This window comes from Solanum dulcamara, chromosome 5 (assembly GCF_947179165.1).
Source record: "Solanum dulcamara chromosome 5, daSolDulc1.2, whole genome shotgun sequence".
In the NCBI taxonomy this organism is placed as follows: Eukaryota; Viridiplantae; Streptophyta; class Magnoliopsida; order Solanales; family Solanaceae; genus Solanum; species Solanum dulcamara.
The window spans coordinates 68,674,101-68,684,214 of NC_077241.1; the positions used below are offsets into that span (position 1 = coordinate 68,674,101).

General features: G+C 35.0%; 1 pseudogene; it reads right to left on the reverse strand.

Annotated features, from left to right (window-relative positions):
• Nucleotides 1-297: 297 nt before the first annotated feature.
• LOC129889491 (autophagy-related protein 18a-like) lies at nt 298-9,473 on the reverse strand (annotated as a pseudogene).
• Nucleotides 9,474-10,114: the final 641 nt, after the last annotated feature.

Below are 10,114 nucleotides of genomic sequence, written 5' to 3' on the forward strand. Positions count from 1 at the left end.
GACTAAACTGTCCCTATCTCTAACTACCTACTCCTTAACTATCTTAACACACTTGCAAACTGTCTTGAGACTCAAGTGTCAAAGCTTAATTCCGTGAAGCTTACACCCTAAGTGTCTGACTGTGCTCCTAAACACAGCTAATGCTCTTAACACGCAGGGCTCACTCAATATTTTCAACCAAAACCATGTATCAACTTCCCTAAAATAGTATTATTGATCCTCAAATTCTTTAACAAATCATCGTATACAAATACTAAGATTGAGAGTAACTCAAATAACAAGCCATAGTATTTGCATAATTACTAATTGAGAGCACAATGGGGATAAATATCTTTTGAATACATATTCAATAACAAGGCGGCAAAACAATTATATTTCTAGTTGGAAATTCTGGAGTCTGGATATACATTTTCATTCTACTACTTCAATATCTTCTTTCTTTTTGTACATTACCAAGTTGAAGACTGTTGGTTGTATATGCTAACTTGCTATGTTATGTCAAGCTATATGTTGTGCTTAAAAAGCCTTTAACCTACTATTTGCAAAGAAGGGCAAGCTAATTGGGAAACCATAGTATCCTTCTTGGGCACGAACGTCATCCATACTTTCCAATACAAGGTTCTTCAGGCTTCGGGAAATTGTGATATTCCAACTGAGTCATCTCTTTGCCGGATGCTGGGTCAAACTTGCATCTGAAAAAGCTGCACGACACAAATTGACATGTAAGAATTATAGTAGGAATCTTTGCACCTAAATCCATTATTCAGATAACTTGAGTTTTGATAACTAAGAAGTTTCTAGTCCACTCAAAACAGAATGATCATTGTCAATCTGAAAAATCTGATTTATAATGTCAAAATAGATGGAATAACCATCTCCATTCCTATCACTAACTAAAAAAGTGTGATCAAAGATGAAATTCCGATTGTCTTTAACGCCAAATAAATAATTGTGTATATACCATGACGAATCGTCACGATATATATCCCAGCTGAAGTTGACACTCAATCTTGATTCATGTAGAAAATTACATAGGAAGGACCTAATTAGCATAATGGAAGCAGACTAAGATGTCCCAGAAAGACTCTGTAAGACAAATCAGTTTGGATCCTTCAATTTGACAGTTGTTGGTGTCCCTATTGAAAACCATCTTTTCTGTTGTTTTAAATGTGTTGATCTTTGTATCTCTATGTAATGAATTGAAATTTATCTTTCTTCCCTCGACAAACTTTAAATAAAAGAGAGAGCAAACATCATAATAGCCTTTCCCTTCTTTCACTCAGAGAGATCCCTGAGGAGTTTATGATCAGATCACATCAGTTATTTGTTCCATTTTCTTAGGTAGAGCTACTTCTATACAAGCATTGCTATTACTATACATAGATATGTCCATACACAGGAAATCTAAGATGTTATTTAATGCATGAATAATGTTTTCCAAAATTACATCTTACAGAGAGTATAAATAATAGAGCTGAGGAAAGATATACACTATAAGACTTTACTCTCTCATGCAATAAGAGAGCATATTTGTTTTAAAATTTACAGAATCTTAGCAGGTTTATTTAATTAGCATTCTGTGCAGATAAAGAGTTTCTTCCATAACGGATATACTGTTTCTACTTCCTCTCAAGTCTATTTCATATGTTGGCACTGTTATACAAACAAAACATAACAAATCAAAAGAATCTCAAATCGATGACGGGATTAATGCATGCTAGAGCAGTTGACCATTGATTACATTACAATCACTTCTGAAGCAGCAAAATTTGACTGTTAATCTCTGCATAGTAAATAAAATCATAATTCTGAATTAACTCGATAGGGAATGGATAGTGAACACAACTATTAACAATTTCAGTGTAGACGGTGTGTTGCTCAATATGGATTATGAATTTAAATTATGTGATTTCTGAAATATGTAAGGTCTTCAGAGTTGATGTAACCATTGGATATTTTAGAAATCAAACTTTCTATGAAGGAGACGTATTCACCCATAAAAATATACAATGATATTAGTTTGAGTATGTACATGGAGGTGAAAAGAAAATTTTGACGTTCACCGATTTCCTCTTTGTAATCAATGATGGAAAAGTGGTATCTACTCAAATTCCAATACTATTAGATCACACTTGAATGTTATGCAGAATATGGATAGACAATCTGGAAACCATCGAGTTGATTAGCACCGAAAGAGGACTGTGATGTTATGTTTTTGGATGAACAATCTATATCTACTCAAATTATTATTTTTTACATTGAGATTGAATGCATAATAAGCCAAGAAGCATCATTGTAATGTAATCAATGAGCAACTGCTTTAGCATTCGCTGATCATGTTATCGATTTTATGACTTTTTTTATTCATTGTGTTTGTTAGCAATATTCCAAGGAAATGGGAAGATCAATGATGATGTCACACAACATATAAGAGCGGGTGGACGAAATGGAGATTCACCTACGGTGGTTAGGACGACTATGTTGTATTGGGCAAAGTGTTAGCCAATTAAGAACTCTCGTGTTCCGAAGATGAGAGTGGCGGAAATGAGAATGTTGAGGTGGTAATCTCAAATCTGAGCATACTAGGAGAAATAAGATTAAGAGCCCGTTTGGACTGACTTATAAGCTATTTTCAGCCTTTTTAAGTGTTTGACTGACCAACTTAAAGTTATTTTGTGCTTAAAATAAGCCCCAATAAATAATTAGGTTTGTTTGGATGGACTTATTTTAAGCAACTTATAAGTTGAAAACAACTTATAAGTCAAAAAAATAAGTTGGGTTGTAACTACTTATTTTTTAAAACTTATAAGCTACTTAAAATAAGTCCATCCAAACAGGCTCTAAAAATGATGGTATCTAGGACAAGGTGAGAGTGACCTCCATGATGGACAATAAGAGGTAAGCCAGACAGAGATGGTTAGAAGCAAGTGAAGAGGAGGTGAAGACGCCTCAATGAGGAGGTGAGAGAAGTTGGCACTGGTGGGTTTAAGGAGAGGTAAAGGCAGGCCAAAAGATTATTGGGGAGAGGTAGAGGCAACCTAGTGAAATTCCACTTGTGGGGTTGTTATTGACGTGATTCTCATCCAGGCGGATTCCTTCGATATAGAGGAATTTGTTATAATGTCAAAATCTTTAGCTACCCCAGAATGCTAATTAAATAAACCAGCTAAGATTTTGTAATTTATTAAATTATAATTATAGTTAGTAATATTTTTTTACAATATAAGTGAATTCCTGATTTAGTGGGATAATATTTTCCAATTATTTTCTTTTACGCAATTCTCCTAAACATGTCATAAACATAACAAATATGTTAATTTTGAAGAACTCTAAGAATTGTGCCAATTATGTGTGTAAATCTTTAAGCTTGACACACCATGTAAATTTTTCAATTTTATTTCTACTCATAATACTACTCTGCAAGCCTTGTCCTCTTCTTTTATAAAACAATTGGCGCCAAAAGTTACATAACAATGTGATTATTCTTTTTCTTTTGCTAAATAGTGTAACCACATCATTCATGGGATATTCACTTAATTAAATCTCCAATACGTCGTTTATATGTATGATTTTTTCATGTGCCAAACACCTGACTTTTTTCGGATAAACGGAGGCAATGAGATTTGAATGTAGGGCCTTTATCTACTTGGCTACCTTGTTGAATTGTATAATCATCTTATTCAGAAAGTTAAATCATAAGAGAGAGTACATTTAATTTATCTAATTTTTTAATAACCAAAAGGAGAGTAGCTTACAACATTTTTGTTTACTTAATTATGTCTTTAATATCTTTTACCAAAACTTTTTTGTTAGATAAGTGTTAGTATCTAAACATGTTTAGTTAGTTCTATGAGAGCTTTAAAACATTTAGGATTTCGATGAAATTTTTATCCAAAAACAGAAATCAAATTCTAAGGTGGAAAATACTGCAAAGATGATTATGTTTCAAGAAAGACAAAAAAACCTTGAAGAGTTGACTAACCTTCCATCCCAGCCGAGAATTATCAGTGTATTCTTTTCGTTACCAAATGTAACAATGTATTGAGAATTGAGAAACACCAGGCAGTCGGAATTGAGCCACAGACCATTCTGAGCTAAAATACTTGGGAAGAACTCCTGCAAGAATTAAGCAGGAATTCAAGAATCTTGCTGAAGTAAAAACTGTGCCATTCACAGCCACCTCCCCACTCACACCTTTAATAGTTCATCACTTAATCATAGAATGAAGTGGCACCTATGTGCCAGGTGATAATCTAGTATACATGAAGGGAGCAGGATGGGGACAGAGCAAAAGTTCCCTTGAAAGACATAACATTAACTATGAAAAGGCCCAGAATATTCTTCAGGCAAAATCACAAAGCTGGAAACAGAAATTATAGACTGATTTGTGCATCACAATGTCCAAAGAAAGCATTTTCCGTGACAAAAACATTCAGCTGAAGCAAATAAGGTGAAATCAATTATGATTTATGGCCAGTTGACAAGAAATCTCCAACGGCCATGACAAGTAAATCACCCAGCCGCTTATGACTCATCACTACAAACGAGAAAGCAGGTAATATTATACTCCATAGTGGCATTAGAGGATGCTCCATAAAAAGCAAAATTCACTAATCAGCTATCTTACAGAGTCAACGTATAACACTGATTATAAACCACACAATGTTGAAAGACCACAGTTAAAATGACTCACTCCAAAAGCTTTTTAACTACGTGGTACAATTAGTTGAATAAATCCTTCTGGAATATTCTGTGGCTTGATGAATAGACAAAGAAGAAAAATGTATCATGTAAAGGTAAGGTGTCCTTTCAAGAAACAAAAGTTTGCTCTCTATGATAGTGATTTCAATTCCCATATGGAGTGCATGTAGTAGAATATTTTCTCTATTTAAATAGATGCCTCAAAATCAGGAAATGAAGGTCATGTTCTTAGGGATAGTTACAAATTACATGCAAAAAAATTTATCGCTTAACAAGGATTTGTAAATATACATATTGAAATGCCAAAATAATTTTATTGAGCATGAATGGATACCCATCTAAGTTCTTAAAATATAAACTAGAAACCTTAAATCTGCTTCAGAATTATCTCTGATGAAGGAGAATGTACTAGAGGCCGCCACAGGAACACGGGAGTTGGAAGAACAATTTGACTTGTTAGTACTCAAGTTCCCTAGATTGACCTTGACGCTGAAAACATGAACAGTGCCTTTGTCACTGGAGACAGCTAGCTACTGAGCAGTTAAGAGAATGAAACACTATATATTTCTGCTCTATCCAAACCCCTTCTTACCTGAATCATACGTGATTTAGCAAAAGACACATGTATAATGCTGTTAGTTGGTCGAAAGGAAAGTTAAAAGACTCAATTAGTTGGAAGTTCAAATAAATCGTGTAGGCAGGCCAGGAAGAAATAGAAAGCCATAAAAAAGTTGAATCATACAATCTTTATCGAGTATGTCCAGCATCATACTATGGATGACAAAATGTGGAAACTAGTCTTGTAATCATGGGAGGAAAACTCATTCAAGATAGAAAAACAAGAACTAACAAACCATGTCTATTAAATTTGTTTTGGGCTCAAGGGTGAAAAACCATACAGATTTCTAGATTTCAATTATTTTTTTTACTTTTTTTTATTTTATAAAATGTGTTGATAATATCAGAATGCTGCAAGCCAAATGTAAAACCTAATGAGTAAATTATAAAGCAAGTAAAACTGCTCCAGTAAGTTGGCAAACAACTATACAATATAGTTTGGATGATTACCCAGTCAAGCATGAATGATCATAAGAACAGAAATGAAGACTGACAACAGGTAAAGGTAATTAAAGCAACTGGAGATCTCTAATAAGGCAGCAGCATAAAAAATTCAAGCCCATGTAACAATGTCAATATCACCTCCATTAAGTATTCTTATTTTGGCCTGATAAGGGAAAAATACTATCAGTAACAGAGATCTTGCTATCTTGTCAGGTTTTGTAACAAAAGAATATGCAGTAGTAGAATCAAACTAAAACAATGACGACACTAATTCCTTACCCCCTGCAACAATGTACCTTCTAGCCTGTTGAAAATCCGGATTAGTGTACCCTTGGTGCTTGCTGTTGCTAGCAGGCTGCCTTCCCTCGTAAGAGCAAAACATGCAAGCACTGAATCATGTGCTACAATAGATTTTGTGCTTTTTGATGCATAATGTTTGACACAAACTTGACCCTTTTGCAGACCAGGGCACACCAATACAAATGGACCAGCGGTTTGTGAAACCTCACAGAGCCCCTTTGGGTTTGTAATTGTTTCAATTTGAAACAACTTCAGATTCGAAAAATTGTACACAAATATCTTATGCTCAAGAACTACCACGATGCAGTTCTGCCGAAGCCTGATGCTGCGCACCTCCGACCGGAAACAGAGCTCACTGATGCAACGGCTTTGGTGATCATCCCAAATCACGACCTTGTTTCGGGGATATTGTGGATGGTCTCCACGTCCAACAAAGGCTAATATTGCTCCGAAAGAGCATTTTAATAATTCCAATACCATCTATATTTTCAAGGTATCGACAAGACGACTCACAGAAAGGGACACAGTTATATACTCCAAAACCGCGATCAGTGCCGATAGCAAAACAGCCGTAGTCTTGATTGCAAGTAACATGGTATGCAGTTGCCGAATGATTGATAGAGGCATGATTAGAACTAATACCTGATTCGGGGATTTTGATAGATGAACCATGAAGGCGCTCATCATTTACCTGTTCAACAGCAGCTTGTTGTGGCTGCAGCTGATGTTGTTGTGCTTCTGGTTGCTCTAAATAAGGCTGAAGCATTAGGGACTGAAACTTTGAGCTAGTATTTGGGAGTGGAAAGGGAGGGGAGAAAGGTGATGAAATTCAGTATCGGGCTTAATTACAAAGTAAGAAAGATATATTGTTTCTAACTGAGGGCATGGCACTAAAGCAAAGCTGTCAGACAATGTACAGAACCACATTCATGCTCATCAATCTGCATCAAAAGAGAAGAGGTGTAAAACTAGCAGTACTAATAAACAAGGAATAACTAACCAGAGATCACAACAAATTCACTGCAAGGAAAATGTGTCAAACACTAGCCAAATAAAGATTATTGTTTAAGTAGGATAAATAGCTAGGATAGGATAAATAGCCAGCCAATTCGCTCTCCCTAGGAGTAGAGGGCTTTTGGGCTAGGGAAACTTTCATGAGTCAAATAATCACATGGTTAACTATGAACTGACCAGTAAATACTTACATTCTCTGTATAGTGTTGAGCTGGTAGAGCATCAAACAATTTCTCATACTAGAAAGTAAGAAAATACGATCAAGTAGAAAAGGATGACAACAAAACTCATCAGCAGTGGAAGTAGAGCTAAAGAAAATGGTACCAGAACATGATCTACGTATATATATTTCCTTAAAAGCTACAAGTCCTTCTGTCGGCCCAAAGAATTATTAAGATCAAGTATAAAGCACATTGTGAAATGATCTTAAAACTCGGAACTAGACAGGCTCGGGTACAATGCATCAAAGACTCACTTAATGTGCACTTAAATCCTGAAAGTAAGTGCAAAACAAGCTGAATGTTTTGCGTTGCTCAGTAGGCACTTCAGTGTATTCAACAAGGTGCCAAATATTATTATTTATAGTTTTGTGTTTATAATTGTTATTCTTGAAAAATGAATACATGTTTGCATCTTATTCTTCATTTGTGTCTTTCTTCATTAAAGCCTGTGAGTTTTTATGCTTAAAACTCCAACAAACCTTAGCACTTTTCACCTTTTATAATACTATTTTGTGAGAGTAGTATTAGTATCAGTGATACCATAGACATTCCTATTCTGATACATACTTCTTCAAGACAACACCTGTGAGCTTTGAAAAGCATTACTAATCTCAACTCTCACATTAGCATAAAGGAAGAGGATTACGCTAAGCTGACGGTCACTATAACAATAAGACTTTTATTTTTTCGATGACCATGGTGTCTAGGCCTACTTGCACTCACCTTGACTAGTTCTACAGGATACCTATCACCTCCTACCAACAACAAATTCTGGGTAACTCTATCCATCAAGGCTAGAACAAATGGGAAGTCGGAATTGAACCTGAGAACTCATGGTCCCCAACCCACTTCATTGACTACTAGGTCACACCATTGGGTGTGTAATAATAGACTTAATACTTTGTATCTAAAATCTAAATATTGAATTAGTTGGAAATGGATAAAAATTGAGTTGAATTGATACATGGAATTCATTTATTCTACACCAACAAGTTTAGACTTTGATGTGTAATTCATCAATTCAACTTGCAAGTATCTACAATTAAATTTACCTCCAAGAAATCTCATTTGTTCCAAATTCCACAAAGCGGTCCAATTTATATGTAAGCTGGTGCAGTTTTGTAGAAGGGGTGGCCTTGTGTCTCATTCACAAGTAGCATTTTCTTATTTATTTTTATAATCGAGAAATCCCCAACGGCCAATGGTGCATGGTTCAAAACTCAATAAGGAATTTGCACCTCACCCCCACCCCCCACCCCATGTCCTTCTCCACTTAAACACCATTTTGTCAACCGCAAAGTGAACCTCTCTCACACATCATAAGTTGTTTTCGTACCACTAGACCAAAGCCCGGTGCTTCTCAAGTATCACAATCTGGATGAAAACAATTCAACCAGGTCCGAAGTACCCAATTTTAGGTAAAGTTTTCTAGTTCACCGTTTCCCCTACCCCTAACCCTCCACATGGCACAAAAAGTGACTAAAAGCACCTATCTTTAGAGAAAATAGACTAATACAAGAAAATAAACATGATTATGCAGGGTCAAACCACGACATAAATTACTCTAACCAAACATTGATCATCAATGAACTTATAATAGCTAACCCATCATTCTTTAGCATTACCCTTTTACCAAAACAAGAATATACAAGAACATAAGGCATCACAATCAGGTTTGACAACAACAAATACAAGTCAAACATTATATATCTGTATGTAGTTCATATAAAACAAACCCCACAACCCCACTTACATATATCTTACATATATCATCACCCCACTTCATCCAAAAGCAAAAAGGCATCAAATTTGCTTCAATATGCAACAAACATCCAATTCAACATACCAAACACTGAAAACAAAGAATATATACAAGCAAATGTACAATGAGTGAAAGAGATAAATTGAAATTTGAAGGAGGAGAGAAAACATACATGAAGGAATGGGGACTGGAAATGGTTCTTGGAATTTGGGGTTTTGAATTTGTAAAGAAAGTGAAGAGTGAAAGAGTAGAGAAGGAGAAAAGTTTGTTCTTGGAAAAATGTACAATTATTATTTAGGACTTGGTTTTCGAGACTTTTGGGGACCACTGAGTTTTTGAGTAGGTCCACACACACACGCCCAACATTACTTGGCTCGAAAGCAAGGAGGACTGAAAAAATCAGTGAAATCAAATATCCTCAAAAGACGAATAAAAATTTTCATGATTCGAGAAATTGGTCAAAGAAGATTCTTGATACTATTATATGGAAAGAATTTACATTCTTACCAAAAAAGAAGACGAAAATAACGTACTTTGTTGATCAAAATGGATTACAGAAAAGAGTAATGCTATTTGACACGGAAAAAATTGACACGGACACAAAATTTCAATTGATATTTATATTCTTTTGACTTTAAAATCATCTATTTTTTTCCTCCAAAATCACAACGACCTGGACTTTTCTTATTTCTTTTCTTTTATTTCACATTAGTTTTACATCTTTTACCTATACCAACTTTACACTTCTCTTTCTAAATTCTAGTCATACATTTTAGCTCTTTGATTTTCTTCGGCCATTTCTAAATTCAAGTTATATAATTTTATCAAAATGAATTCTAGTAATGGTAATAGTGAATTAAACCGAATATTGAATGATCTTTTGGGGTTAGTTGATAGTGATAGTTTGATCTCCACAAATAATGAATATGATGAAGATTCACACGGTGCCTATGGCAATGACCCTTATGCTTATTTGGAAAGTAAGAATGAAAATCTTTCAAATTTGCTTCATGAAGAGTTGAATATGTCTAATCAAGCGGAGCAAGACTCGTCT